This window comes from Gymnoscopelus microlampas (assembly GCF_963454915.1).
Source record: "Gymnoscopelus microlampas genome assembly, chromosome: 22".
Taxonomy (NCBI): domain Eukaryota; kingdom Metazoa; phylum Chordata; class Actinopteri; order Myctophiformes; family Myctophidae; genus Gymnoscopelus; species Gymnoscopelus microlampas.
This window is the reverse complement of record NC_139959.1, coordinates 23688742-23694939: the sequence shown is the minus strand read 5'-3', so window position 1 is coordinate 23694939 and position 6198 is coordinate 23688742.

Genomic DNA, 6198 nt, shown 5'->3' with positions numbered 1-6198 from the left:
TTTATAAAGTGGGCCACGACGAGAGGTCTTTTCTGAGAGCGGCAGCGAGACAGAGAGAGAGAGAGAGAGAGAGAGAGAGAGAGAGCAAGAGGCAGTGAGAGAGGAGGCCTGAGTGATTGGGAGCCTCGCTGAATGATGGCGCGGTGGAAATAACCCGAAACAAGGAAAATGGGGTGTGTGGCTGTGGAGGGGGGGGGGGCTCTCATTGACTTGGCCCAGATTGTGAGATTTATATGGGTTATTTGGCATGCATTTGGACAGTGAGGGAAGTGCAGTGGTGCACCAGCGATGAATGCCAGCAGGAACACCCCTTTCCTCTGACGGGGGGGATGGTATAAGATCATTTGTTTGGATTAACCTACTTCAGTAAAGGGCCACGTGGTCTCTCACACCCCTTTCACATAGAGTAAATGATCAGAGCATTGATTGACCCTTTAAGACCTGAAGCCGATTCTACAAAATGTCGTCTAAATCCCAACACTATTCTGAAAAAACGTATGTTTCTATGTCAGTGCTGCTCAGACTTTTTCATGTCAAGGACCCCCAAAATAACATGTATTACCCCCATCTCAAAATATGTTGTTCCAGGGACCCCCCAGGAGAAGATTGGCCTACGCTTTTTGTTTGCCCAAAATAGGGAAGACAGGGTTCATGTGTTTAGAGGGTAGGTATAGCCTGATCTCTCTCTCAAGATATACAGTATATTTTGTTCATTGACACAGGCAGTAGGAAAGCCACGTGTGAGTCAGGAGTAAAAGGCTCTGGCCGGTTACTAACAATATTAAACCGGGAAAGGGCATTGATGATAATCACACAGGGTCCATTTTGCTCTTATGTCATACTCGGTGGGTGGGGGTGCGGGGTGTACTGTCTAATAAGCGTGTCCAACCTTGAAGGATGTCTTGAGCACTACGGGCTCTATTTGGGTGAGCTATCATGGTCTAACATTAGCGTTGGGGGTGTGTCCAGCTCCAATTTTGGTAAACAGTGCGTTATCTGGGTTCAAAGCTCGGCACAAAGCTAAAGGCTCAATTGCCTAAGGTACTTTAGCTAATAATGCACCACCAATGCAATGCGCCAGATCAGGGGTCTGCAACCTGCGGCTCTGGAGCCACATGTGGCTCTTTAGCCCTTCCCTTTGTGGCTCCCTGTAGCTATAGAAAACATTATAGCCATTATATTATTATTTTTTTCTATTTTTTTCACATTTAAAAATGTATTTATTGTTGCTGTAATACGAGACATAGATTCTTACGTGCTCCAATACTGTAAAGATGTAAAGAAGAAGTTTAAACATTTCTGTCAAATTTGCGTCAATGCCGGCAACACATTTATTGGCGCAGCACCAGCATTAGTGGGCTAAAATAGGTTTTGCAGCTCCAGACAGATTTTGTATTTATTTTTTGGTCCAAAATGGCTCTTTTGACTTTAAAGGTTGCAGACCCCTGCGCCAGATCATAAGACCTTGCAGATGACCATGCAGATGAGCGCAAGTACATGGTAATTAGCACAACCTACTAGCTAGCAAGTACATGGCAATTATACAGTGTGGGTGCTTGGCATGAAAATGACAACTGTCAGTTGTCGTAAACTAGCAATTACAACCGTGCTTCATTTTGCGCCAATTTGTGCCGGGTACAAAATAGGGACCTATACTATATCACCCATGGGCACAATATGAGTTTAGCTTTTGTGTCAGCAATCACATTGTGACAATAAACTGACACTTTCTTTCACGGTACCTTGTGAATTAAAGATGGCAAATTACACATTATTGTTGTCATTTAGGGAACATTTTGATCAGTTTTGTGTTCCATTCCATTTTGAGCCCCGCATTTAAGTGCTTTTACTTTTGTTTGTCTGTTGTACCTAATACCCTCGTTCCAATGACCAATTTCCTTGCCTTAATCTGCACGAGCTGCGCTCGTTTGGGTGTCTAGACAGAGTTCTTTTTCTTTTTTTCCAAAGATCAATGTGTATTTGACACGTATCTTGACTCTTGAGTTATTTATTTATTTTAACTGGGTAGTGTCTCTATCTGTTCTGCTGCAATGTTACCGGGACAGACACATTTTAGTTTTTTACATTGGTAACAAGGCTGGCGAGGGTACAAGTTCACAAAACCCAGACTTCCGTCTAGCATCTCACAATATGAATGTGGACCAGCATCGCCAAACGAACATTAAAATGAGAGTAACAAAGCAGGAACAGTCCACCTCGGTATTTGGGTCGGCTGCACTATTTCCAATTCACACGAGGGGATTTGGTTTCAAATTTAGCCCGCGAGTGGGCATAGCATGGATAGCGAGTCTTGCGGTTCTCAGGGAGACAGGCGAGGCTGGGTAGGCAGTGTTCATTTTGAATACAATTTCTGAAAAGTTTTAGTTTTAGTCTAGTTTTAGACGATTAAATATCATACGATTTTAGTCGACTAAATCTGACGATTTTATCGGCAAAAGTGTATTTTGGCAGGCCTTGATGGCAGATTTTACACTTGGTTGCACTCTGAAAATAGCCGATATACGCGTTGTGAGCTTGCAGATCTGCAATTTTCAGAGCGCAACACATGAGCGCAACCAAACCCAAAATGACTTGTCATTTAGTTCCTCTGGATCTCTCCTCTAGTCCCTCCCTAACATTTTATTTCAGTTTTTATATATAGTCGACAAACATTTTTCGTCATAGTTTGAGTCGATGAAATGGACGCTGGCTGGGCGAAGGGGTCGCGGAGGCCGAAGGCGGCGAGCAAGAGAGAGAGAGCTGAGGAACAACCAGGGTGCTGACACCTTCGCACATTAGCAGCATTTAAGGGTCTCCTCTGTGGATTCTGTACCTGTAGCAACTCCTCCTCCTCCTCCTCCTACCATCTTATGTTCTTCTCCCCTCCGCTCGCCCCCAGCTAACATTCTCCACTCTCACTTTTAATTGCCCCCCCGGGGCTCCTTCCTTGGGTTGCCGTGGAACTGTCTGGCTCGCCCGGGCGCAATACAGTGTTTTGGTCGCGTCGCTCATATCCCTCGTTAGGGAAAAAGGAGGGGGGGCGGGGGCAAAACAAAAGCTATAGAGCAGTGGTTCTCAAACTGTGGGTTGTGTCCCCAAATGATTTTTGGGGGGCGTCCCCAGAATGTTTGCTTCATGTGCAACATTGTTTTCTCACTCAACAGTATAAACAATCTATCTTTCTGCACATTTCTAAAGTGACAATTTAAGGACTTTTAAGACATTTTTAATACCTCCAAAATGAAAGAAAAAACTGCATCAAAAGTAATCAACAAACTACAATCTGAAAAAATGGTCAAACATTGGCCTAATTGTCAACGACATTGTCAACGAATTGTGAAAATAGCAGATCTACAAGCTCACAACGCCTTGTAGATCGGCTATTTTCCACAATATTTACCTGTGGAACCAAGTCAAACAAAATGTAATGCCTCAACTCCTACAATTCCAAGTGATTGTCAGGGTGGGGGGTCCCCAGTTCAAATATGATTATTTTGGGGGGTTGCGGCCTGAAAGGTTTGATACCACTTCCAAGCCCGTTGTGTGCAGCATGTGTGTGCTGAAAGAGGCCATTAGCTTGTGAGATCCAATATGTATCGACAAACACATTTGTGTGACTCTGCTCGTTCCCCCCATCTCTATCCTTGCAGTCCTCATGTTTGATTACAGCATCGATAGACATATTAAGAGCTAATTGTTCTGACTCAAAATGTTATCCCTGGCAATTCTTTGAGTGTGTAATCATAAGGTATTAGATATTGCCACAAGACACATTAATCTTGCTTGTCTCAGCGTGTGTACACGCACGCACGCACGCACGCACGCACGCACGCACGCACGCACGCACACACGCACGCACGCACACACGCACGCACACACGCACACAGACAAACACACACAGACAAACACACACACAAATGATACTCTTATGTACCAAACACAAGATGTATTGTAACAATAAAGAAACCTTGAACACATACAGTACCCCACACACACACACACACACACACACACACACACACACACACACACACACACACACACACACACACACACACACACGCATGCATACGCACACGCGCACGCACACGCACACACACTCACACACAGACACAAACGACAATCTTACTGCTCCAGACAATCTGTGACAGGCAATTTAAAGTTTTTTTTTAAATCAAGCATGTTTTGTTTTTTGTTTTGTTTCAAATGTGAAAAGAGATAGACAGAGAATCCTATTTAGACGACGGTGCATGGTCTAAGGGCACAAAATGTGTCCAGAGTGTGCCTGCACCAATTGTATGCATGTTATCTGGGCAATGCCGCTTGTGATTTCAATTCACTGTATTGAACGTCAATTTCAATTCATTTTCTATTCATAATATTAACTTAATAATGATGTTCTCTCTCAATTAGGTTGTTTTTAAACCACTTATTAATGGATGGCTGTGTACTCCGTGCGCCAGGTGCCCAAAAACTTTGCTCTTACTGTACCTAAGATAGCAGTGCGCAGTGATTGCACCAGACAGACATATTTTAAGACCAAGACGCCCATGGGCGCTAAATAGGCGCAAGATCATTTGGTATTTAGACAACGTGGGCCCAGCGACACTCTTAACTGGGAGAATATAATTAAGGTGTCACGTTCTATTTATACACATTCATTATGACAATGATGCTCCACACACAAACAACTTAGTTCCACCTCTTTGTTGTATTGCTAAATGCTCTCTCTCTCTATCTCTCTCTCTCTCTCTCTTCATGACACTGTCATTGTCTCCAATGGTTTTCTCCTTACACACACACACACACGTACGCGCACACACACACAAATGCAAACTGCACCGAGCTAGGCCAGCATGTTTTTTCCTCCTGGCTAAAGGGTTGACTCGCGGCACCATGCCAGTCAGAATACTCAAATAAATGCATATAGCTTCAGGCACAGTGGAGTTACCCCGCCAGCAGTGGTCTTGTCAAATGAGTCAATGGGGCAAGCAAGCCTTATTCGAAGAGGGAGAAGCCCAAGGGCTCTGTCCATACCGCATTCGTTTTCTACAATGACATTAGGAAGAAATCTATTGGAAACGAAGAGTTGGTTAAGGGAGATGGTTGAAACCTACGGGTCTACGACCCCCCTCAAGGGACCAGCTGGTATTTTCAACCACCGTCAAGGCCCCTATATCAAATTAATAGGACCTGAGTCCCTTGTGGCCATGGCAAGTGTCAATTAAGGAAATTCTGAAAGTTGGAAGTGCAGTGGGAGCTGCTGTGGGGAGAGCAGGGAAAAGCGAGAATAGGTCAAAACCTAGTTCATGGCTGGACCATGTATGAAACGCTGGAGCTAGAATGATTTTAATTTGAAACAATGGATACAAACTACTGACACTTTGAAAAAATATGTTTCGAAAATTGATATGAAAATATGTTTCGTATCAATATGTTTTTCAAATAGATTATAAATAACGATTCCAACCATATCGGTTTGCAAATTAAACGTAAGGCCATCGGCTGCTCAGTTGGGCCACTCACTCGGGGCCGCCTCAAGTCCTCGCTGTCTTTGCACCTGCCTTGTTGTCAAATTATTTAAAAAATCTTGTAGCCTATTTGTTTTTATTTCTTATTTTATGGGGCTTTTAAGCCTTTATTGATGGTACAGTAGGTACAGGAAACGGGAAGAGAGAGATGGGGAGCGACACGCAGCAAAGGCCGTCGGGATCGGGACTCCAACCCGCGACGTGCTGTCAGGCTACATTGGAGTCATGTTTGTGAAGTGATATGTGGCCAACCAACCATCTGGTCAACCATCTGACCAATGTCAGATTGGTCAACCATCTGACCAATGTCTCTGAGTCACCCTGTGACATGGCATTCACGTTTATCGGGCTGGCTTCTGCAGGCCAGCCAAAAATGAAAGTGAAAGAGAAAAAAACATACAACAAGAATTTCGATTGGAATGGTTTCCCCTCACCATGAGTGAGCTGCGTTTAACATTAGGGAAAAGTCCAGTGACAGCAACATGGTTGGCAAGACAATTTCTCCATGGGCCTTATTAAAGCAAGGCTGACAAGTCCATCTCACTTTCCTCTGTCTCTATCAGTAGTGAACACCGTTGACCCACAAGTCCTCTTCTGTTTCTTTCTTTTTCATTTTTTTGCCTCTAGAGCCCAGGCAGAGGACACATGCAAAGTGACCGGATTTCAG